A 26,928-nucleotide genomic window follows, 5' to 3' on the forward strand; every position below is an offset into this window, starting at 1 on the left:
ATTTGCTGTAGATGGACCCGGTCTATTGGATTCATTATCAGATGAACTATTTGAGCTGCTGGAGCTTGACGATGATGAGCTTGAGTCTGACGAGGAGCTCGAGGAAGAAGAACAGGATAATCTTCTAAGGATTACAAGAGGCCGAGATATTTCTTTAACAGGTACTACAAAAGTAGGATCCGTGTCCGAATCATCTATAAAATCTTCTTCATCGCTATGATCAGATAAAATAGAAATGGGTACCTCCCTATCTGATGCTTTATCGGCTGATGCTGTCTTCACTGACGTCTCATCGGTTGATGCGGCAACGGTTGTATTTTCGACATCCTTTTCCACGCTGCTTTGTTGAACAGGTCCGGTTTCTTCTGTAGTTGCTTCCATTGCCATTTTAAGTAACAGGAGACCACGAGCTCTCATCATCTGCCAAATAACAATAACAAATTTAATTAATTCAACAATAGTGCATTATCTCAAACAAAATTATTAATCTTTTTGTAAATAAAGAACAACACAAATTGTAAATATATTTCTTTTAATTTACAATGTAAGTAACAATTATAAGTATAAAAAAATATTTATAATGAATTTTTAACAAAATTAGGGCATAATTTATATCTACTATCAATAGTGCATTATTTAACTGATTTTCACCTTTTACGAACAATACAGAACCATTTTGAAATAATACAAAAAATCTAACATACCTTCGTCAACAACAGAGTACTATTTCGAAATAGTATCAAACACGTTGTATAAGCACAGTCAACAACACTGAATTAAAACTAAATGATTCGGAGTATTTTTTATGACACATTCAACAACACCGTATTATCACAAAATAATTCACTGTTGCGTAAAGGATCCCTAAGGTGGACAAGTTGCAACTAGAAATAGTTTTGTGTTCGCGGTAAGGATCTGGCTGCGCATCTTCACCAATAGAGAGTTAGCGCGTCATCTGTTGGACATTTTTGTAAATATAAATACGCCTGTCTTCGTGGTATACGCGGCAAATTTTCGGCTATTCAATTATATTTACAAGTCGATTTTGAGATTTTTCGACATAATACAGTGTTGTTCTGGGTGTGCGATATTATAGTGTGACTAGTGACCCACCCCGGCTTCGCATGGGTAGCTTATTGCAATTTACATAAGGATCTCTAATTTTTTTCTCTTTTCTTATTAGGTAGGTTAATCTAAAAGGGTAGTTATGTAAAAGGATAAGTTACTAGTTTTAATAGTGTTTTTTTCTATTCAATCATCCTCCTTTTTCAAAAAGTTTGAAAAATACAATTTGTTTATTTTGCCATACTAGTACTCGACGAACGGGACCAACTTCAGAATGCTGTTGGCTCTTTCAATGAGTGCATTCAAACATATGAGGACGCTCTTAAAAAGATTTCTACATTGGAGGATGAATTGAGCAGAGCTCAAATAACAATTGAGGACCTTCAGTCTCAAATACAAACTTATGAAACTCGAGCTACCTACAGTTTGTATGATGAACTGCTTGCTTCATCCTCTACACCACCGGTGTTGACTATTGATTTGACTTGTGACAGCCCTTCCCCAAGCAGTAATAAGCCACTTAAAAATTCTAATTTAGATCTATATAGCCATAAAAAATTGAAAAAATATATTAAAATTAGCAGAATAATTAAAAAAACCAAAAATTTGATAAAATTGCAAAACGCCCATACTAAAAACATAGCATTGCGTAAGGAACGTTCACATCTGTTAAACAAACTTAAATCTTATTGTTCAACTATAAGAGACATTCAAGAAACATATTATGACTTGAATGTTCAATGCCTAAATGAGAAAATTTCAAATTTGAATGATTCTTTAAAATATATTTCTGATAAGTATGAGCAGTCACAAAAACAGATCCATGATCAAATACTGGTGGCTGACGAGTTGTTGGCCCTAGGTGCACACAACATGGCTCGTTTTGAGTCATTAACAAGTAAATGTCAATGTACTCAAGGTGTGGCTATGGTTGACAATCATAGTAATAGTATATTGCTTACGGACAATTTGTATACTAGTCCGGGGCAATGTACACCAAGTAATGTAGAAATGCCTTCATCTTTGGATGCAAATCTTTCTTTGAAACCTAAGAGACAAACTATAATCATATCGGATAAGTTAGGTAGTGAGTTTGGATCCCTTTTGAGCTACCATGTTCAACACTCAGTGATTAATAGATGTTCACCGGGGGCTAGTTTGGACTACTTAATTGATAGTTTAAAGGAAGAAAATTTGGACAGCAACACAAACATTATTATATTGTTTGGGGACGGTTTAAGGGTCAAAAATTATGACATATCAAAATGTTTTGGAAAATTACTGGAATTACATTCCAAGACGAACTGTAAATTTATTATGTGTGCTTTTCCTTACTCTAGCACACTAAGTAAAAAACAAAACAATTATATATACAGATTGAACTTAAAACTGTATAACTTGACAAACTGTCATAGTGACACTTTATTTTACTTTGATACAAATAAGTTTACTTCTAAGTTTCAATTGATCGGTGATAGTATGTATCTTCCGAGAAAATGTAAGACAAGGATAGCGTCACTATTAGCATATAATTTAAAGGAGCCAGTTACAAGTGTTGTAACTAAGTCTTTTGACACTTTTACAAACTGTACTTCTAGTACTAATATTCTTTGTATTGACTCGAGTACTTCTAGTACTAATATTTCTATTATTGACTCAAGCAATAGTTTATGTACTATTAGGGACCCTATTGCTTGTTTAAACTAGATAGTAAGACAACGGAGGAGCTCTGTAAAATGAATACTGTGCATCAAAACATACAGAGCCTCACCGGCAAAGATAGCCAAAATTTAAAACTAAGTAGTGATACAACAGACAAGCACTGTATTATTAATCTTGTACACCAAAATATACAGGGCTTGTCTGGAAAAGAATATGAAATTGAACTTTTTATAAAAAAATTAGATATTGATATTCTATGCCTTACTGAGCATTGGCTCAATAGTTATCAATTAATTGTCAATCTTGGAAATTATTCATTGTCAAGTGCGTTCACAAGAAAGAAGGCTATTCGCGGAGGATCTATGATAATAACCCGCAACAACATTAATTACAAGGAACGAAAAGACATTCTTAATCTTTCGGTCGAACGCACTATTGAGCTGTCCTGTGTTGAGCTGGAGCGATATATTATAGTTTGCGCATACCGACCTCCTTCAGGTGACTTTTCTCTGTTTGAGGACGTCATGGAGGAGGCACTGAGGCGGATATGTAGGTCATCAAAAAAATTATTGATTTGTGGAGACTTTAATATTGATATTTTACTTCACACCTCCTTTACAGATAGATTACTTAACTTATTTAAAAGTTTTAATTTAGAAAACATTTTTGTTGAGCCCACACGTGTAACTGCAACTTCAGCTACTTGTATTGATAACATTTTTGGTGATTGTAAAATTATTAAAAAATCCATTATCACCAATCTTAGATCCGACCACTGTGGACAAATGATATCTGTTCCCAGCTGTCAACTAAATACAATAAAAGTAGTAAAGTATAGGCCAGTCACTACTAAAAAAGTAAAGCAATTCAAACATAATATTTTATTCACCTTACCTTCACTTGACCTTACACAGGGTGGTCCGGATGAACTGTATAATGCTTTTTTTAACTTAATAAATTCCCAATTTAATTCTATTTTTAAAATCATAGAAAAAAGATTGTTTAAAAATCTTAAATTTAGTGAGTGGGCTACTGTTGGCATTTATAAAAGTAGGAATAAGCTGTTTGACTTGTATGCAGAAAAGCAATATAATTTTACTCCAGCCTTTGTTCAATATGTAAGAAATTATTCAAAATTATTTAGAAATGTTTGCATACAAGCTAAGTCAATTCACATAAAACGAAAAATTATTAATTCAGATAATAAAATAAAAGCAGCTTGGGAAATCATCACAGATGAAACTGGGAAACATAAAATGGAAAATAATAATAAATTGGAACTTAAAATTAACAATCACATTACTGACTCTGACATAGAAATTGCAAAGACATTTGAGGACTTTTTCCGAAACATCCCAGTTACCACTACTAGTTCCCTTAACTCGTCGCCAACAGAAGCCTATAATCTTCTTAGGGGCAATGTTTCTGAGTGCAGTGTACTATTTAAGTTTGAACAAATTACCCCACATGATATTATTAAGGTATTCAAATCTTTACAGTACAAAAAAACAGGAGACTTATGGGGGATATCAGTAAAAGTAATCAGCAATATTATTGATATTGTTGCTCCATATCTTGCTCTAATTTTTAATAAGTCCGTAGAGTCAGGATCCTTTCCAGATCTTATGAAATACAGTAAATTGATTCCTCTTTTCAAATCGGGCAGTAAAAGTGACCCAAATAATTACAGGCCAATTTCGATTTTGCCGACTTTTAGCAAGATATTTGAAAAAATTATGCTCAACCAACTGCTCTTGCACTTTAACTTGAATAAATTACTTCACTCGGAGCAGTATGGTTTTACTAAAGGACGATCAACAATCGATGCGGGCGCAATGCTTTTAAAGCATATATTCGATGCGTGGGAGAACTCACAGAATGCCGTTGGAATTTTCTGTGATTTGTCTAAAGCATTCGACTGCGTTGAGCACGAGACTCTCTTAGCTAAATTGAGCTATTATGGAGTCAAAGACACTGCGCTTAGTCTTATTGCGTCTTATCTCAGTGATCGTATACAAACAGTATGTGTAAATGATGTGAAGTCATCCGGATCAGCCTCATTAATGGGTGTTCCTCAAGGCTCTATCCTAGGTCCCTTCATGTTCTTGGTATATATAAACGATCTACCATATTTTGTCCAAAATACTTGCGATATTGTACTATTTGCTGATGATACGTCTTTGATTTTTAAATTAGATAGAAATGAGAATAATTATGACGATGTAAATAGAGCCATATCGCAGGTCACTCACTGGTTTACTGTTAACAATTTGCTTTTAAATGCAAAGAAAACCAAGTGTGTCGAATTCGCACTGCCCAATACCAAGACGACAAATAACATAAAATTAATGATAAATAATGATATGTTGAAAGTAGAGGAGACCACCGTGTTCCTGGGGATAACTTTAGATGCAAAGCTTCAATGGAACGCCCATATATCAACACTTGCTGGCAAACTCAGCTCTGCTGCTTACGCTGTTAGAAAGATTCGACAGATAACTGACGTGGAAACTGCAAAAATTGTATATTTTGCCTATTTTCACAGTATTATGTCTTACGGAATCTTGCTATGGGGTAAAGCGGCAGATATTGGAAAAATTTTCGTTTTACAAAAAAGGGCAATACGCGCAATTTATAATTTAAAACCGCGCGATTCCCTACGAGAGAAATTTAAGGAAATAGGTATTCTTACAGTAGCTTCTCAATACATTTACAATAATATAATTTTTGTACGACAAAACATCCTCAGCTACAAAAAAATCGGTGATTTCCATGACAGGCCAACTAGAAATCGTAATAAGCTCGCAACTCCTACGCTCCGCCTCAGAAAAGTGGGAAAGTCATTTGTGGGAATGAGTGTAATATTTTATAATAAAATTCCACAGTCAATATTAGACTTGCCTTTACCAAAGTTTAAAAAATCCATTAAAAGTATGCTCCTGGCAAAAGCATATTACACAATCGAAGATTATGTAAATGATAAAAAAGCATGGATTTGACTCGCTCCAGCAATGCGCGGGTCTGCAATTGCTTGTATAGTATAGAATATTATTGTAAATTGCACAATTGAAAAGAGCAACCGCCGAGTTTCTTGCTGGTTCTTCTCGGTAGGAACGGCATTCCGAACCAGTGGTAAATTATTTGACGATTCAAAAGCACTTGTAAAAGTTTATTTGAATAAAAATCTATTCTATTCTATTCTATTCTATTCTAAACTTTTAAGAAATTAAGAATATAAGTACATTTCAATCAAAAACAGGTTTTGTTCTGGAAAAAAGTGTCCTTTAACATAAACAAAGTACAGTCTACAAAATAAAATAAAATCGATAAAATCGTGCAGCAACGATTAAACTCGACGCAATTAATCGGACACACGAAAAAACACGAGAATCGAATTAAAATTCAGCAAGTTATCGATGTCGCCTTAAAAGGAATGAGACATGGAATAAGACGTGAAGATGGATTGGCTCGTCGAGGATATTGCAAATAAATCAATAAATCATAGATATACGTTGATATACAAAACGCATAGGTAGGTAGTAACTAGTAGTAGGTAGTTTCTTAGAAAATTGTAAACTCTCTCTTGTAAAGCTTGTGACAATTGTAAAGCTCTTAAAATTTACAGAATATTGCTTGGTTATTAATTATTATTATAAATGGTGTATTAGTTAAAATGTATGGGTATTATAATAAAAACGAAAACTTGAAATTTGAAATACAATTGACATAATTTAAATTGACTTATACACTTTTGAATCGAATAGGTCCCTATTCGATTCAATTATTAATTCGTTTAGAGGTAAAATGTACTATTTACGATTTGTCAATCAACAATTTTATTAATCGACATAAATTATTAATTTTTATATGCAAGTCTCTATCTATTGGTAAATGATTAACCACTGGATCAGCAAGTCGATCTTATTGAGTGCAAAATAACAAAATACAAGGTGGTCCGTTATATTAAGAACACTCTAAAATTAATGTTACAACTACTATTACTAATTTGAAACAAAAAATAGTTTAAAAAATGTGAAACGTTTAGGAGTAAATACCTGCATTTTTTTGATTAAAATTATTATATTTTGTACATTACAAATAGCGAGTTACTAGTTAATAGTTAGGTAGTGTTTCCTACCAATTACAATCCGGGTATCTTTAAAACCAGAGTGAATAGGCACCTTCTAAGTAAACGCGTCCCATCTTAGACCACATCATCACTTTCCATCAGGTGTGATTGTGGTCAAGCGCTTGCCTATAGTGAATAAAAAAAAATAGCGATTTAACGTCACTTATACAAGTAACCTTATACGATTTTTTCTGTGTATCTTGGGAAGTGGTATATCAGTGTAGACATCACATTTCAAGTCCAAGTCGAGGCGGCCATGACTCAGCCGCCTCGCCATCAATCAGATTGATAAAGCCATTTATTGATTGCGTCATTCAATTACCGAGGCCAACTACCAAAACGAGATGTGGCCGGAATGGGATGTTTTAATTCAGAATTTTAAACACTTTCTATAGATTTTCAAAACTACTTAAGTATATGTATTTTTAACCCCCGACCCAAAAAGAGGGGTGTTATAAGTTTGACGTGTGTATCTGTGTATCTGTCGGTTGCATCGTAGCTCCTAAACTAATGAACCGATTTTAATTTAGTTTTTTTTTGTTTGAAAGGTGGCTTGGCTTGATCGAGAGTGTTCTTAGCTATAATCAAGAAAATCGGTTCAGCCATTTGAAAGTTATCAGCTCTTTTCTAGCTACTGTAACCTTCACTGGTCGGGGGTGTTATAAATTTTTAATTTACACTTGTTACTAGATGATGCCCGCGACTTCGTCCGCTTGGATTTAGGTTCTTAAAAATCCCGTAGGAGCTCTTTGATTTTCCGGGATTGCAAGCTACCTCTGCTGTACCAAATTCCATACAAATCGGTTGACCATAATGACTTTTTAAGTTTTTAGTAGAGGTGTTTAAAAACACACACACACACACACTAAAAAGTTTTTAGTGTGTGTGTGTATGTTTGTTACTCCATCACGCAAAAACTACTAGACGGATTGTCCTGAAATTTGGAATGGAGATAGATAATATCCTGGGTTAGCACATAGGCTACTTTTTATCCCGGAAAATCAAAGAGTTCCCACGGGATTTCGAAAAACCTAAATCCACGCGGGCGAAGTCGCGGGCATCGGCTAGTGATTAACATTATCAATATTAATCATGTTCAGAATAACAAAGCTAGTATGAAAGGCCATTCAAATAATCACAATGTATTTTTTCAATGTTGTGAGATCAGACAGAATTCAGAATGCTCTAATGTTTACTCATAAATGTCAGGGTTTCAATCAATCTTAAATTAGAATTGATGGATTAACTTCGTAATACAATACTTAAGGTTACACTTCATACGCATTTGTATTACGCCTATTATTCCATTTATTTGTTATCCTCGATCTATAACTGAGACAGATATCGATTTATCTGTTCATTATCTATGCTCAAAAATACTTATAGTACCTACTTTATTTAATATCGAATACCCAGCGTGTGCTGCTACGCTAAAGATAAAACCCAGTGTTCATATCAGTTTCAAGTCAAGTTTAAGTTAACGTGAAAAAGACTCAGCTCCATCCCACTCCGTCAGTATGCGTCGGCCCTTAGCGAAGATGCCAAAACAGGTATCTCTACAGTTTACTGATTCGCTAGTAGCGGATGCCTTTCTGCCTCTAAGAAGTGTCGGGAGTGACGCAAAGCTGTGACAGGCGCCGCTTTGAACTGAGCACTGAGCTTTAGTTTAGTTGACCGTTACCTATCTACTTGATTAAAGGAAGCCTGACTGACTTGAGGACTGACTTTAAAATACGTTTAAAGTTGGAATTTCAGTGAAATCCTATTTTTGTGGGCATCTAAAAGTACCTTAGTAAAACCAAGAACTCTCTAGGTACTAAATTTTAATATTGTAGTACCAGTCCAGTCTGGACGGTTTGTTATGTCCCGGCCACATTAACGTCCAACAACGCGATGTTCAACTGCGTTTTCTTTTAAACGTAGATATAGCCACGATCAACGGACAACGGCATTTACAATGCCGTTTGGCGTTAGGCCATTTTATCAAAAATTCAATTGGCATTAGACGTTAATCGTTTAAGTGTGGTCACTCAGTTTTTAACATTAACGTTTTAACAAATTATCACGTTGATCATCCTGATAATTATGGCGTTGTTGGGCATTGACGTTAACTTCCGGTAGTTCACTCTGCCGGAAGGTAATAGAAACAGAAAGATTTTTTTATTCAAATAAACTTTTACAACCCTTTTTTGTCATAATCTTCGGTTGTTATACTATGCTTTTAAGGAGCATAAGTATACTTTTAATAGATTTTTTAAAGGTAAGTCTAACGTTGACTTCGGAATGTCCAATATAGGCTAAATGAAAAATATCAACGTTACGTAACTGCTAATCAAATAAAAGTTTCCAAAAACTTTTATTTGATTAGTTTGCTTTACAGAAAAACTGGACTTTATCATTGCGTCTGTGTTGCAAGATATAGTTCAAAGGGGATACCTCTTAGAGGCGTCTAGAATGTTCGGTAGGGTCACAGATCAAGTCAACTGCATAGACATGCAAATGAGTGCACTTCTTTAGCGACGCTTCATCGTTACGGCGCCCGCGGGACACCTTGGCTGACTGTAGCTAACGTGGACCCGGCATCCCGTTCAAGCCATTTTCTTCGCTGTTGCTTAAGAATAATTAATACTTCAAATGTTTAACTATAGGTAGATTTCTATTAACTATAACTATACAACGCCATAATTATAGCGATAATCAACGCGCTGACTGGTCACATTAATTAATCAGTTAACATCTAATTCCATTTGAATTGGGATTAAAATCGCCGAACGCCAAACGGCATTGTAAATGCCGTTGTGAGTTGATTGTGGCTACATCTACGTTTAACGGGAAACACTGGTAAACAACGCGTTGTTGGCCGTTAATGTGGCCGGGACAATACAATGTAAAGGATTAATTACATGATAATAAAGCGTAGGAATGATGATTTGATTTGATTCGATTTAAAAACGAATTAAACTGAGAACCTTATTTAATGAAGTTGATGAAAACTATTATCTAATACGATTACAAAACCCCCAGAATACTCCCTAGAATGGGGGACACACAGTTTCAAAGTAGTAGTGTGCATAGAAAATGCAAATGGATGCAGTTCCTTGCCGTTATGTCGCTCGCGGGACACCTTGACGGGCAACTTCTAATGTGGAACCACTATACTGTATCCGCCATTTTGTTTTTTAACTACCGCCGTTGAAGTAACGATCCAATTGTCTTTTACTTCGCTTGCTAACAAAGGATAAAGGATTGGGCGCCTTTTAGGTGCAGTGGTTTAAGCTTTATCTAAGGTCTACAATTCAAGTGGGTCAATTTGAGATGTAATATTTTTTTTTTTTTCAAAGAATATTAACCATGTTAAAAGACTAATATTCCCCTTTCCTCTCCAACTAAGCGTCAGGCTTGTGCTAGGAGTAGGTACGACAATAGTGCAACGGGCGGGGTTTGAACCGCCGACCTTTCGGTTTTCAGTCCACTCCTTTACCGGTTGAGCTATTGAGGCTCTAAAAATTATTCAGATCTGGTGGAAGGTATAGCCATGATTCGTCACCGTTTGAAATTCGTCATCCATTGTGGGACCAACTCCCATCAACGGTGTTTCCATTAGATTTCAACATAGAGTTATTGGTCAAGGGGCAGATCAAGAAATTCTTGAAAAGCCAGCAACGTATTGGTGGTTCAAAAGCGATAGTATAACGCGTCCACACTAAGCAAGGGAAATCCTGTGCGCCATATTGTAACGTCTTAGCTAGAAATACATTTTGATTCAATATAATATTTTTATCAATGGATTTTGTAGGACGAAATGCAAATGTTAATGGTTTTAATAAAAAAATATGTTTTTTTTATATTAGACTAAACTTGAAAACTTATCATCAGCAATCTCAACTAACTGTCATTTTATTTTCATTTTATTCTGACGTAAAAACTTGAGCCCTTATTTTTAGGGTTCCGTAGCCAAAGGGCAAAAAATGGAACCCTTATAGATTTTTATTATTTTAGGTGTCTATGTTGTCAATATAGCACACGTGCGAATATACGAGTGTATCTCGGCACGCTAGAGCGCATGCGTTGGCGCCGCTAATCAACTCTGACGCAGGAATGATGCGTCAGATTGCAGTGCTAACCCGTCAGATGAAGCCGAGGATACATTGCACAAGCGATTTCATTAGTTTATTACCCACAGAATAAAATTTATTTACCGCTCCTCTTATGAGCGTGTCCGTAGCTCAATCGCATCGCTCCACCTGCGCGAGCCGTCAGGAAGTCTTGTCACGTCACACAACGCGGACAGACAGACGGCTTGCTACAATATTATCTGGCTATCACAACAAATATTATATTGTCCGCTCCTCTTATGAGCGTGTCCGTAGCTCAATCGCATCGCTCCACCTGCGCGAGCCGTCAGGAAGTCTTGTCACGTCACACAACGCGGACAGACAGACGGCTTGCTACAATATTATCTGGCTATCACAACAAATATTATATTGTCCGCTCCTCTTATGAGCGTGTCCGTAGCTCAATCGCATCGCTCCACCTGCGCGAGCCGTCAGGAAGTCTTGTCACGTCACACAACGCGGACAGACAGACGGCTTGCTACAATATTATCTGGCTATCACAACAAATATTATATTGTCCGCTCCTCTTATGAGCGTGTCCGTAGCTCAATCGCATCGCTCCACCTGCGCGAGCCGTCAGGAAGTCTTGTCACGTCACACAACGCGGACAGACAGACGGCTTGCTACAATATTATCTGGCTATCACAACAAATATTATATTGTCCGCTCCTATTATGAGCGTGTCCGTAGCTCAATCGCATCGCTCCACCTGCGCGAGCCGTCAGGAAGTCTTGTCACGTCACACAACGCGGACAGACAGACGGCTTGCTACAATATTATCTGGCTATCACAACAAATATTATATTGTCCGCTCCTCTTATGAGCGTGTCCGTAGCTCAATCGCATCGCTCCACCTGCGCGAGCCGTCAGGAAGTCTTGTCACGTCACACAACGCGGACAGACAGACGGCTTGCTACAATATTATCTGGCTATCACAACAAATATTATATTGTCCGCTCCTCTTATGAGCGTGTCCGTAGCTCAATCGCATCGCTCCACCTGCGCGAGCCGTCAGGAAGTCTTGTCACGTCACACAACGCGGACAGACAGACGGCTTGCTACAATATTATCTGGCTATCACAACAAATATTATATTGTCCGCTCCTCTTATGAGCGTGTCCGTAGCTCAATCGCATCGCTCCACCTGCGCGAGCCGTCAGGAAGTCTTGTCACGTCACACAACGCGGACAGACAGACGGCTTGCTACAATATTATCTGGCTATCACAACAAATATTATATTGTCCGCTCCTCTTATGAGCGTGTCCGTAGCTCAATCGCATCGCTCCACCTGCGCGAGCCGTCAGGAAGTCTTGTCACGTCACACAACGCGGACAGACAGACGGCTTGCTACAATATTATCTGGCTATCACAACAAATATTATATTGTCCGCTCCTCTTATGAGCGTGTCCGTAGCTCAATCGCATCGCTCCACCTGCGCGAGCCGTCAGGAAGTCTTGTCACGTCACACAACGCGGACAGACAGACGGCTTGCTACAATATTATCTGGCTATCACAACAAATATTATATTGTCCGCTCCTCTTATGAGCGTGTCCGTAGCTCAATCGCATCGCTCCACCTGCGCGAGCCGTCAGGAAGTCTTGTCACGTCACACAACGCGGACAGACAGACGGCTTGCTACAATATTATCTGGCTATCACAACAAATATTATATTGTCCGCTCCTCTTATGAGCGTGTCCGTAGCTCAATCGCATCGCTCCACCTGCGCGAGCCGTCAGGAAGTCTTGTCACGTCACACAACGCGGACAGACAGACGGCTTGCTACAATATTATCTGGCTATCACAACAAACATTATATTCAGCGTACAGACAACTGTATGCCGCGAATGACGGGCGACAGCGGCACATGATATTACGGATAAAACTATTTTCATACTGAAATGTATTATAATTTAAAGTTAGAAAAAAATATTACTAGGTATAGATTTTATCATTATTAATTACTTTATTTATAGGATCATAATTAGTTACATTCAATTTTAAAAGTGGCGGAAAAAACTTACTGTCCAAAACAAATTGCAACCGGTGAACCTCTCATCGCACTGTAGTTAGAAAACAAAAAAAAATACGAATAGGTACTAATGAATAGACAATCGTCTTCGTCATCATTATCAACCCATCGCCGGCTCATAATGAGAACAGTTTCCCTCTCAGAGTGAGAAACGCTTAGGCCGTAGTCCACCACGCTGGCCAAGTGCGGATTGGCAGACTTCACACACCTTCGAAAATATTATCGAGAACTCTCAGGTATGCAACCTGCACGATGTTTTACTTCACCGTTAAAGCAAGTGATATATTTAATTACATAAAACGCACATAACTCCAAAAAGTTATAGGTGCGTACCCGGGACCTGCCAAATGGGAGGCGGACCTTTTAACCATTAACCTATCACGGCTCTAGTAAAAGTCTTATCGGTGGAAAAATCAAAAATGTACAGTCCATGGGGCCGCTGAGATTTGAGAAAGTCTGTCGAAGCGAGGGAATTAATTCGGCCATCACAATATACTGCTGATAAGCAGATAACGTGATTAAAACGAATTGCACGCTGGCTATTCTGTTATCGGTGTATGACATTTACTATACTATTGATTTATTTTTGATATAGATCTTATCTGTGTGATTTTTGAAACACCAACAAAATTATACACATAAAATTTTTACATAATTTAAGTCTTAGGTGCTAGGTGAACATTATAATTACATTCACAGGCGACTACAGTATGCAAAGACTGCATCATCACTTACCACCAGGTGAGATCGCAGTCAAGGGTTAACTTGTAACGGAATAAAAATAAAAAAAACATCAAATGAGTCGCAGGTACTTAGCCGCTGGTTTAAGGCAACGCATGACTATTATTTTGATATTCTTAAAAATTAAAATTCATTTTTTACAAAAAAAAAAACTCTTTTTTACTTAAACCTAATACTTCATAATATTATGGTGTAAAACCCCACAACACAAGTGTAAATTAAAAAAATTGTAACACCCCCGACAAGTGAAGGTTACAGTAACGATTTTCTTAGATTATAGCTAAGAACACTCTCAATCGAGCCACCTTTCAAATAAAAAAAACTAAATTAAAATCGGTTCATTAGTTTAGGAGCTACGATGCCACAGACAGATACACCGATTCACAGATACACAGATACACACGTCAAACTTATAACACCCCTCTTTTTGGGTCGGGGGTTAAAAAAGCAACACTTTTTAACCCTGCAATACACACATTGGTCTTGACATTGACCCTCTGACCCCTGGATTGAATGCCCGCGTGATTGACGCGCGTACCTAATTAGCCTACGGGCTCTTTCGCCCCGTTAGAAAGGGGTTTGCTTGTTTACAAACATCAAAGTTTTGTGTCAAATAGCTTACAGGTTTTTTTATCATTGTAAAGTTAAAACACAGATAAACTAAGAACTATGATGATGATCATGGTGTTCATGATGATACTGCTTTCCATAGCCAAGATCATCATGGTTATCATCATGATTCTCAGTTTACCTGTGTTTTATGTTTCACTAGCTGATGCCCGCAGCTTCGCCCGCGTGGATTGGTTAGATCCCCTGCAGCATCAGGATTGAAGAGTTGGAATCCAAATTTTGTATGAAACAATGTCGCAAAGTTCCTCTATCGATTAAAAAAAAATTACGCAAATCGGTTCAGAAATCTCAGAGATTTCGGTGTAGGGGAGACCGGGGATGGTTGACTATAGGGGTAGGTAGACTAACCGCCAAAAACTCGCCAACGATATGAATATTGGGTCATCCCAGCGAAGTCGCGTATCACTCTCGGGCCCCCGCTCAGTCGTCCAAAGCGCCGCGTCTAAGTAATATTTTTACATTGCATATTTTTTGATCTGATACCTACATATTTTATGTTAACCATTTATCTATTAGTCAGAGTGTTTCATGAGTCCATATTAATCATATTTCATGTATTATTTCTTAAGTTGATGTCAGTGTTTAGGTTATACATGCCATCGAAACTTAAAATGGCGTTTGGGGTTGGTAGACTAATTTATTTCGGGGCTGGTTGAATAGTTAGTCAACCAACCCCAATAAAATTTTGAGTTTAAAATATCTCCGAGATGAACCTTTTATTCAATTCTTATAAGTATATTCATTGTTTTGATACAGTACTATGAGGACCTATAAAAGAAGAACTGAACGAGCTGATACAAGATCTTTGAGTACTGAATGTGAGTCACCTTCTCCTTTTGACGAAACATTACATTCTGTATATGAAGCGGAACTAAGAGAAAATCTCAAAACCCCAGAAAACGTACATCCTCGAGAAGTAAATGTGCCTCCACCTTTATACAATGTAAACCTGGCGACACTTGAAGAGATAAGACCCTTTCCCAAAGCGGCGCCACTTATAAATAATAGAACAAATATTAGAAAGCGTAAAAGTACTATATATACAGACACTCCTGAAAAACAAAATCTTATAAATATGAAAAACAAAAGAGAAACTTATAAGAAAAAAAAACAGATACAAAAAACAGAATAGAAAAAGGAAAAGGAATGAACAAAGGTAAGGGCAAAGAAAAAGGAAAGGGTAAAGGAAAAAGGACGGATAAAGTAAATGAAAATGACGATGCTGTGGAGTCAGATGATGAGAGCACGATTTGTTTAGAGTGCACTGAATCCTACGCTGATAGTGTTCCTGGTGAACAATGGATTCAGTGCATAACTTGTAAGTTATGGGCTCATGCCAAATGTGTAAGAGGTAATTTAATGTTTTTCCAATGCAAACATTGCATTTCTGATAATGAAGACTGATCACTTGACTGTTTTTTTTATATTTTTAAGTATACAAATATTAATATGTGTTTTAAAATGAGACTGAAGAAGAGTTTAGTTTAAAAAATTTAAATACAAAAAACAAGTGCTTAGAAATTTAAGTAGAGCAATAAAAAGTGCATTTAATTTCTAGCGTAAGAAAAGTTAATTTAAAACTGTTATATTAATATAACTAATAAATGTTTAAATAAAAAAGTAAGAGTTGACAGTTTTGTTAAAGACTTATAAAAGATGTACCTGATTGAAATTGCTTTTGAATAAAGAGCTCAAATTGAAAAAAATAAAATGTTTTATTACTTGACTCTTCTCATAATTTGTCGCTTATTGATACGTAGGTCTACTTACCCCGGGCATATAGTCAATCTACCCCGGATCCGGGGTAGATTGACTAAGAGTTGGTGATCTGTAAAATGCATTAAAACATGATCATTATATTGAATAATGAACTAGGTTTTAATTTTTTTTATTAGTTTAATGGTTCTTCTATCCATTAATGCGATTATATTGTCTGTATGTATGAAAACAAAAAAAATATTTATGATTTAGTAAAAAATTAGTCAACTATCCCCGGTCTCCCCTACTTAGGTAGAAAAACACAACTCCCTTTTTGAAAGTCGGTTAAAAAAGTAGCCTATGTTACACCCTGGTCAATCCTCCACTTGTCTGTGAAAATCCCGTCAAAATCGGTTCAGCCGTTCCAAAGATTAGCCTTTTCAAACAGACAGACAGACAGACAGACAGACAAAAATTTTAAAAACGTGTTATTCAGTTAAGCTATCGTTCAAATAACCATATGAGCTTAATATGAGGTAGTTATTTCGAAATTACAGACAGACACTCCAATTTTATTTATTAGTATAGATTACTATGATGATCATGATTATGGTGATGATACTCATTATCATCACCATAGTAAAGATATTGATAAAATACCAAATTTTTGAAATGGGCTACGCCAGAAGACTCGCTCCGTCCCCATTGCCTACTTGACCTCCGTTTCGCTGCGGAAGTTGCCGGCTCGCTTCACTTGCCTCCTCCCCCGTTCGCTCTACCTCGGTCTTGGAAGCTCGCTTCATTCAGGGCCTCCTTCATGAGCTTCTGGCTTCGCGCATTACAATAAACAATCTAGGGTAAGATGGATCAGACTGCGTGGAGTTAGGGTGCTCAGATTTCGTTCTAGGCCACATTATTTTGACCCTTATGCATTACTAGTTGTCAAACAGACAATCATAATCGCATTGTGTAACAAGTGTAAATTAAAAATTTATAACACCCCCGACAAGTGAAGGTTACAGTAATAACTAGAAAAGAGCTGATAACTTTCAAACGGCTGACCGATTTTCTTGGATTATAGCTAAGAACACTCTCGATCAAGCCACCTTTGAAACAAAAAAAACCAAATTAAAATCGGTTCATTAGTTTAGGCGCTGCGATGCCACAGACAGATACACAGACACACAGATACACACGTCAAACTCATAACACCCCTCTTTTTGGGTCGGGGGTTAAAAAAAGAGAGACGTAATATTATGCACTGACAGAATAACGAACTATCAAGTAGCTCTACCATATTAGCTGCCCCGCTGGCCAGGGACGTGCGGTCGCTTCTTAAAATGTGTTAATATTGTTATTGTATATATGATTTGTGTTTTTTTTTTTTATTTTTTTATGTGTTATGTATGCATTATAATTGTTAATTGTTGAACCTACGGGGGTGACATAGTCTTCTTAGACTAAACCCCCACCAAAAAAAAAAGAAAAAAAAAAGTAGCTCTATAGGTGTTAAAAATGCGTCAGTGACCCGACGCCCCCTTGATTCAATCAGCGCTTGACGGACAGTTGACATAATTAGTTAACAGCCACGACCCGCCGCCGCCGGGAGACTTGTTAATAGTTTTTTAGGGTTCCGTACCTCGACTGGATGAAAGGGTTAGAGTTCCGGCTGGATTGGTTTATAAATCCATACTAATACTAATGATATAAATGCGGAAGTGTGTCTGTCTGTCTATACTCTATTAACTTTTCGTATCCGTGTAACTGATATTGACGGGTGCAAAGACAGCTTGCATCCCGAAGACGAAAGGCTTCTTTTTATCCAGAAAAATCATTGAGCTTTCAAAAGGCATCTTTAAATGACTTAATCCCACGCGATCAATGCCGGCTATCATCCTAAATTTTATTTTTGTCAATACTAGCCCCGATGCTTAATTTTTTAATAAATATTATAATGGCATACAAAGTGGAAACTTGCAATATGAGTTTATATGAAAAAAAAAAAAAAAACGCCGTTTTTTGATTATTTTCTTTTCATTTCTTGCACCTTGTCAGTAGCTCTGTTGACATTTGATGATATCAATAATAATATCAATAATAGCCATATTATGGCTATTGGCCCGATTGGCCCTAATTATTTCTCGGCCATAATAGATTAGGGGGTCACAACTTTGGTATAAAAAAATATAACGATCACCGATATAATAGATAATAATCTAAAATCTAGCTAATTAGTTCAATAGCAAAAAGATCAGCTAAAGCATTTTAGGAAACAAAATTATCATTTAGTCGATCAATTATCCTTATCAATCAATCGATCACTTAAGAGGGCTCTCTCCGTCACTCGTTTCATACAATCGTAGTTCCAATTTCATTTGAATATTAAGCAACCAAAGTCTATGAAATTTTGCACACATATTCTAGAAACTAATATCTATGTCTGTGGTTTTCCAGATTTCTGTTAAAATATTCGGTTTCAAAGTTACTCCGTCTTAAAAAATTTCATACAAATCTTTGAGCCCCTGTAATTTTAAAACTACATATTTTTAGAAAAATTTAAAACACCACAGGCACAGATATTAGTTTCTAGAATATGTCTGCAAACATGGACTTTGGTTGCTTAATATTCTAATGAAATTGGAACTACGATTGTATGGAGTAAGTGACGGAGAGAGCCCTGTTAAAAGTTGCTCAATAAAACAAGCATACAGTCCCGGCTGTGAAGTACCTACCAGGCGCAAATAAGCTATTAAGAGGTCGCAAATTATTCACCACTTAGCAAAAACCCAGTGCATTTACCACACACGTTATGTTTATTCACTTAAAGTTCAATTTTGTGTAAATTAATAGTTTTGTAAAGTTGTTTAGCGTGGGAGTGGGACACGATGATCCTTCGACAATTTGATTCGGAATATATCGCTCGAGTAGTGTTGTAAATAAGTGTCGTAGGTGGGTGCGTGTTCGATTCCCGGCGACGCGCGGTGTTGCCGGCTTAGTGTGTGGCTCAATAAACTACGATTGGACACTGTTTAGACGCTTGCGTTTATGCCGAAGAGAATTTGCGTCTTCTGGCATTTTATTTAACAGGGCTCTCTCCGTCACTTACTCCATACAATCGTAGTCCCATTTGAATATTAAGCAACCAACCAAAGTCCATGAAATTTTGCAGACATATTCTAGAAACTAATCTGTTTCTGTGGTGTTTTAGATTTTTCTAAAAATATGTAGTTTTAAAATTACAGGGCTCAAAGATTTGTATGTGAATTTTTAAGACCGCTTAATATTGAGACTGGATATTTTAACGGAAATCTGGAAAACCACAGGCATAGATATTAGTTTCCGAAACGTTTCTACAAAATTCCATTGAGTATGATTGGTTAGTATTCCAATGAGAGACGAACTACGTTTGTATGGAGCGAGTGACGGAGAGACCCCTCTTAAGTAGAAAGGTATATAAAGTGTGTTGAGTTAAAGACAAGTTCTGTGTTTTGCATTGAGATGTTCTGGGCTGAAATACAACATTGGTACCTACCTGATAACTCCGTGGTTTTCATTACTTCCTTGTGAGTATACTATGTATAGGAATAGAAGGATATACGAATATCTAAGTTATGGTTCACTACTATGTAAGTATATAAATACTTGCACTTATTGATTTTTTGTATCGCAGGGAATAACATAAGGTAATTTCATGTCAAAATATCAAGCAGATTATAGAAATAATAGCGGTACCTCATACCTCGGACATATCAGAATTCAGAAAGCAACTTGGACCATCCCTTGAAGGGACGGCGCAAAGATAAAGCACCGGACCAATGGGTCCAAAAAGGAATACAGAGGACCATTCATTTTTACAAGAGAGCTTGAATTTATTTTGAGTTATGGCAATTGATTGAGATCTCACCTCACAACTAGGTACTTACGTACGTTAGTAACGAAACAATCGCAATGTAAGATAGAACCAGGCATAATTTGGAAGAAGTATCGAAGCACACTTATATCACTAATCAGTTTCTTAGTAACACCAAACTGGAACAGTAAGGCCTGACCAATATTGAGCCAAGCAAGTAAATGTCATTTCCTGAACTGAAAAGTTTAGGCTATGGTACGCTCACCTTCACTAGGGCGTTAGTATTCCCAGCATCAACTTTGATAGAATTCAAGCGTCAAAACACAATAAAATCAGTATAAAGTGGATCTGAATCTGATCTGAAGATTTAATAAGACTACAGAAAGAGGTTGTTAAACTATTGTGAGTTAAATTGCAAACTCTTAACTCTTCACATATAATAATATCGCTATGTCAACTCTTAGGCCTGTAACTTGATGGACATATTCCTGGAGACGTGCTAGGAGAGCACAAATAATAATAAGGGGCGTACTAAAAAGCTCCGGCGGATCACCTATCTGTCCGTCCGTGTCACAGATAATACGTTCTAATCGAACGAGATGGCTATGTCAACTCCTAGACGAGATGCTTGATGGACGTATTACTCGAGACGTGTTAATAAAAAGAAACACATAATATAATAATAAGGGGCGTAATGAGAAAAACTACTGCCATACCACGGCGGCCTCTCCGACCATCAATATGGCTTTAGACAGGGTCGGTCCACGCTCATGGCTGTAAGGAGAGTAACGGAAACCGCCATGAAGGCAAGGCAAGGCACAAAGAATACCAGAAAGCTATGTGCGCTGATCTGCCTTGACGTGAGAAACGCTTTCAATTCAGCTTCGTGGAGGGAGATCCTTTTAGAGATACGGATGAGAGGTTTCCCAGGCTACATTCAAAACCTGCTTAGTAGCTACCTGGAGAACCGATACATTGAAGTGAAGGATAGTAAGGGTTTGGAGGAGAGGATCCAAGTTAGTAGCGGAGTCCCACAAGGATCCATACTTGGCCCAACACTGTGGAACATTCTATATGATGGCGTTTTCCAAATAACGCAGGAAGAAGGCACAGAACTAGTGGGGTTCGCTGATGATTTGGCTCTGTTAGTCGTGGCCAAAACTGAAGCTACCCTCATGACACGGGCAAACACAGCACTTGACCGAATAAACACCTGGATGAAAGGAAGGCAGCTCTCCCTAGCGCCGGAAAAAACTGAAGCGATAGTGTTTAGTGGAAGGCGAAGGCTAAATCCCATTAATTTTTTGATCCAAGGTGCTAGAGTGACACCAAAAGAGCACATTAAATATTTGGGAATATGGCTGGATAAGAGTCTTAACTACAAAAAACATATAGAAGAGGTAGCTAATAAAGCCCAGAAGCTGACAGAGGCACTATATAGACTTATGCCTACAAAAGGAGGGCCAAGAGCGAGCAAGAGGAGGGTGTTGGCATCTGTGGCCCACTCCATAATTCTTTACGGGGCACCAATATTCAGGGAAGCTATGAAGGTGGAACTGTACAAGAAGAAATTGGAAGGAGTCCAAAGACGACTGGCTATAGGTATTTGTGGAGCATATCGAACAGTCTCCACTGAAGCCGTGCTGGTGATAGCTGGGCTTATCCCTATAGCGAAACTGGTAAGCGAACGCGCTAAGCTGTTCGATAGCAAGGAGCAAACACTTATAGAAGTGCGAGAGGACACCTTGAAGGAGTGGGCAAACGAATGGTCGGGAGCAGGAAAAGGGAGCTGGACCAGAGAACTCATCACCGACTTGGAAAAATGGCACACTAGGAAGCATGGGGAAGTAGACCGCTGGCTGACACAAGCGCTCAGCGGTCACGGGGTGTTTAACACCTACCTCTTCGCAATTGGGAAAGCACCGAGCGAAGGCTGCTACTTTTGCGGAGAGGAAGACACCCCGAGACACGCAATATTCGAATGCCCAGGTAGTGCCGACCTAAGGGCAAAAGCGCTTCGATCGACCGACGCGGAGGACTTGAATGCCGGAAATCTTATGGCGCGCATGCTGTCGAGCGAAGACGCCTGGCTTAGATATAGCCAAATGCTGAGGGCTACCATGATGCGAAGGGAGGAGAAAGAAAAAGAAGAAAAGAAGAAGATAGAGATTTGGGAGGTCAGCATGATGTAATGCCACGCAGTTCCGTGCTCACCTTGGCAGACATGGGGAGGTTATTTTAGTCCGTGCAAGTCGGACACACCCTGCCAGCAGGCAGATGTCCGTAGGGATTTTTTCCTCCCCCGAAGAAAAAAAAAAAAAAAAAAAAAAGGGGCGTAATGAAAGGCACCGGCCGGATTACCTGTCTGTCCGTCCGTGTCACAGATAATACGTTGCGTGCTCCAGGTCCGTCTTGCGATAAACTTATTGCGAATAATACTATTTATTATTACGCACTAATCGGTTATTTAGCCAGAAATAAATAAAAAAAAGATTCCAAAAAAAAAAATTTATAGGGTACCGTACCTCATAAGGAAAAAAACCCTTATGGGATCACTTTTCTGTGTTTGTTGTTGTCAAAATAAGACGACATAAATCTTTGCTAGGGTTCCAAACCTTAAATGGAAAAGGAACCCTTATAGGATCACTTCGTTGTCTGTCATCTGTCTGTCTGTCTGTCAAGAAGCCTACAGGGCACTTCTCGTTAACCTAGAAACATGAAAATTGGCAGGTAGGTAGGTCTTATAGGTAGTAGGTAGGTATATATTATACAGGTTTTTACGCTGAAGTGCTCATTGCCTCTTCAGCTTCGTAACCCTGGTTCTCCTACGGATCTCCTCCTTTCTGATTTGATCACATAGAGAAACTCCAATCATAATAGCTCTCTCCATCGCTGAGTGACACTGAGCTTTCTTATTTAAAACTCATCCATATTATAAATGCGAAAGTGTGTCTGTCTGTCTGTCTGCTATGTTTTCACGGCCCAACCGCTTTTTAATGAAATTTGGTGCAGACTGGGGATACATCTCGAGGAATGACATTTTTGCAATGGAATTCTAGCATTTTCAAGGACAAAGCAACTTTTTATCCCGGAAAATCAAAGAATTCCCACGAGATATTTCAAAAACCTAGATCCACGCGGTCATCATTTAGTATGTAATATAGCGAACAAGATGAGAGTATGAACTATGAAATAACACCATATTCCGTAACATGATACCTAATTGCAAACACCTTGCGGAGCGCATTAAAAACAGCGAGCTATATTTTAATTCATAACACTGCATTCTACTTTGTAGTACAAAGCAAACTTATTTTCATTAAAATCGCAAAGAAATTACAACCCTATGTACAGAAGTGTAGAGCTACAAATTGTTTAGATAGCACATGGAGATAGGATATTGTAAAGTATTTTCATATCTTGCCCATAGTGTAGAAGATGACTGCAAAGATCTTTACGCGGTCAAAACATTACGTAATGTTGACTTAGAATTGATTAAAATGCTTTAAAGAAGACAGTAATAGCACCTATTTAATGTGAAGTTAGGAGTGATTTCATCATTTTTTTTCCAAAAGTGTTAAGTGGTTGTAAGTTAGGTTAGGTTTAGATTGCTATAGTGTAAAACTCTGCTTGTCACGTTGCCACGTAGATGTTAGGTTAAAATTTAAGTAGTGACTCCTTCCTATTAATCACATAATGGTAGGAGTTCTCTTGGTACCTATAATAATGCGAGAAACTAAGAGAAGAAGATTTCAATTCTTAGGTTTTACAGTTATTTTCAGACGTTAGTGATAATAACTGGGACCGACGCGCGACGGCTTAAACTATAGTTTGAATCAAATTATTATCTGTTTCATGCCGCAATGCCTCTGTATTCAATAGACAGTAAATCTTGCAGCCATCTCTGGGACTGCAGCTCGCCTGAGCGCATTATACCTCGAGTCACTCTCAATCACTCAAGCTGTCGGCCTGTCAGTCATAAGCAAGACGAACGGGGGGACGGCGGCCTCCCCCAGGCCCCAGGCCCCTGGCCCCTGGCCCCCGACGCCCGGCGCCCCCTAGGTAAGGGGGGCGGTCAGCTCTTGAAGACAATTTACTGAGCGAGCTCCAGTTAGATCGGTATTTATTTGAAGGAGCGCGTCGTATGGGCATTTTGTAATATTGTTGGTGTTCCCACCTGGCTTTCTGCAGTTCATCGTATCGATCTGAGATGTTGCAGTGGACATATTCTTTGTTTCTTTGTTCAATTGGGGTAAGAGTTAATGTTAGAGTGTAGTAGTTAAATTTGTGAAGGAACAGTTACTGTACGATCGCTATAGTATATTGGGGATCCTAGTTCAGTTAATTTTGTTCACGATATAAAAATATTTGTCCTGACTGACTGGCCGATCAATCAACGCACAGCCACTTATAAACTGCTGAGGTTAGTTTGAACTTTGAGATGATAGTAGGTTCTATGACGTAGGCGGAGGTAGGATTTTTGGAAATTTCATCCCTAAGGAGGTTTAATGGGGGATGAAAGTCCGTTATAAATCAAGTTATATTGAATATTGGTATTTGGACATTAAGAAAAGTGTTTAGGATTTTTGGGAATCATCATATTTGATGACGCTGAACCCACTGGGACGATTTGAACAAAACAATATACTTACAGGAAAATAATATGATCTTATTAGTACATATTCTGTAGTTGATGAAGAGGTGGCGTCATTGAGAAGTTAGGTCTAGGCCAAGGTCTAGGCTTGATCCAGACGTCAAATCAGGTATCAAAGCAATTTGACGTAGGTACCTAATATATGTAATTTGACAGAGGTGTAAAAATATATAAGAAATCGTATTGATCGGTGAACCTCTTATCTAAGCAGTGCCAAATTATGCAGCGAACTTTACTAGAAATCAATATGTAAAGAAACAACCGCTAAGATAGACTATCGACAAGACAAAGAAACAGAACTATACTCACATAAACTTTTACAGTGGTTTTAATTAGTCGAAGGTCGTCAACGTCTTTAAAGAGATGTAACTATAAAGAAAACAAGAAAAACGATACTAATCAAGGAGCAGCTCCTTAAAACAGTCAAAAACGCGACACAGCCCTGGCGAGTTAACATCATTATCGGGCGGGGGGGTCGGGTGGGTTAGCCGGGGGGGTTGAGGGGGGGTTCAGGGGGGGTGGGGGGTCGACACACGTCGCTCAGATGTCGCGCGCAGACGGACGTCTTTGTCCGCCGCTTTATTTACCCGCGCCTTTGTAAAGGATAGAGGCGTCTATATTTTATTTTTTTCTGTTACTCCGATGCTCGGTGGACGTTTTCTTGTTGGACGTTCCAGTTGAGATATTTAAAGTTGTACGAATCATTATTATGAAGAATCTACTCGAAATTATTTCATTGAGAGGCGATTTCTCAACTGCCAAATTACGGCACTAATTCCTATAGTACTTTTCTGTCTACTTTAGTCACGTGATCATAAACGACTGTGATTGGCTGAATGGTTGATGACGTCAACTGCTTGTAAACTCGTAGCCTCAACAGTAGTCAAAACCCAAAGTTTAAGAGCAGGTGACGTCACGATGACGTACGCGAAAGCTTTTTCGCGGGATATTTAAATAACCTTTTTTGATTTCGTTTTTTCTTACAATAATATTTTTTTAACAAAATAGACTGGCGCTTAAATGTAACCACACCAAACATTAGGAGATGATGCAGCCTAAGGTGGACTTAAGTTTAAAGTTTTGTTAAGAAATTATTTTAATGTTAAATGAGATAAAATATTAATGTAATAAGGTAGTAAATAGCTATTAGGTTATAATTCATAATCCTTTCGGATTGGAAAGTCGCTCGTGACTCGCTGGGTGGCTAAACATTGTGTTATCTGTGGTACATTGGTACATTGTGGACCCCTTGCAATAACTCGGACACAATAGATACGTTCACCGCGATTTATATTTACTTTCCTTTATGTGTAAACTGTCCGTCGATATTCAATGTAACTTACTGAGTAGTTGGTAGTATAATAAAGTTTTATTGTGTTTAAAATATTGCATAGGAAGTATTTAGACAAAATCCCATGTAAATTGAATATTTAAAAAGAGCACCCGCCGAGTTTCTTGCTGCCTTGCTGGTATTTTTCGGTTAGTTGAGCATTCCGAATCAATGGTTGAATTTGCTTGACGACCAAAACTTGTAACAGTTTATTTAAATAAAAAACATTATATTTCTTTTAAAAATAAAAAAAGATTCAGACGAATTGAGATCCTCCGCCGTTTTTGAAGTCGATTAAAACGCCAGACTGGGTCATATATACATAGATTTTGATGTTTCGAGCGTGCTTTCCCATTCACTAAAACTAGTCATTAGTGAACTAAAAGGAAAAACTGACTGACAGGTATGTCATTTTGCATGTAGGTTTTATTTATAATGTTTAATCTACGAAAAAAAAATTGGGAATTCCACCCGATCAAAGCATGTGTAATTGAATAAAAATTTATTATAATATGAGAGAAGGCAGTTTAATTTGCCACAATTATTAGACAAAATCCAGCTAAGAACCTTGTCGCCAAAATATCAAAATAATATATTTTCGTACCGATATTATAAATAGCAAATAGGCAATGATTAATTAGGTACATTTATTATAGTTAGAATATACATGCCACCTCTATGACACTCCAATGCCACGGCGACGTTGATTCAATCACTCTTGACAGCTCAAAGTCGACGTGGGTTGACGTGGCTGTAGCATCGATTTTCTTAATAATTGTTTATTTGCTATTAATCGATGCCTATACGTGCTAATAAATTCGCATACCTTATTGTAATGTTCATGCTGAGTGATGTTTTAACAATAATAATTTATAGAGAATTTCGTTTAATTTATTTTTCACACTATCTGTAATTTAGTTAGAATCCTTATATCATTCCAAGCTATATTTTTTTTGAAAAAAATACAATACGTGTTTTAATATTTTGAAATAATATTTGTTGAATAATGAAGTAATCATTT

At 37.7% G+C, this 26,928-nt stretch overlaps 1 protein-coding gene and 2 long non-coding RNA genes across 3 annotated transcripts in view; 1 reads left to right on the forward strand and 2 right to left on the reverse strand.

Annotated features, from left to right (window-relative positions):
- LOC123880728 (protein tiptop-like) overlaps positions 1-26,928 on the reverse strand; it is a 381,041-nt gene that overhangs the window by 104,236 nt on the left and 249,877 nt on the right. The window lies entirely within an intron of this gene.
- Positions 143-25,481, reverse strand: LOC123880777. The gene is made up of 4 exons (XR_006799339.1): positions 25,365-25,481; positions 24,576-24,591; positions 15,248-15,258; positions 143-152 (listed from the first exon to the last, which is right to left on the reverse strand). It is a non-coding gene; the product is annotated as an uncharacterized LOC123880777 (long non-coding RNA).
- LOC123880781 lies at positions 16,476-25,426 on the forward strand. The gene is made up of 3 exons (XR_006799343.1): positions 16,476-16,486; positions 17,558-17,567; positions 25,362-25,426. It is a non-coding gene; the product is annotated as an uncharacterized LOC123880781 (long non-coding RNA).

Source organism: Maniola jurtina, chromosome 3, assembly GCF_905333055.1.
Source record: "Maniola jurtina chromosome 3, ilManJurt1.1, whole genome shotgun sequence".
Lineage (NCBI taxonomy): Eukaryota > Metazoa > Arthropoda > Insecta > Lepidoptera > Nymphalidae > Maniola > Maniola jurtina.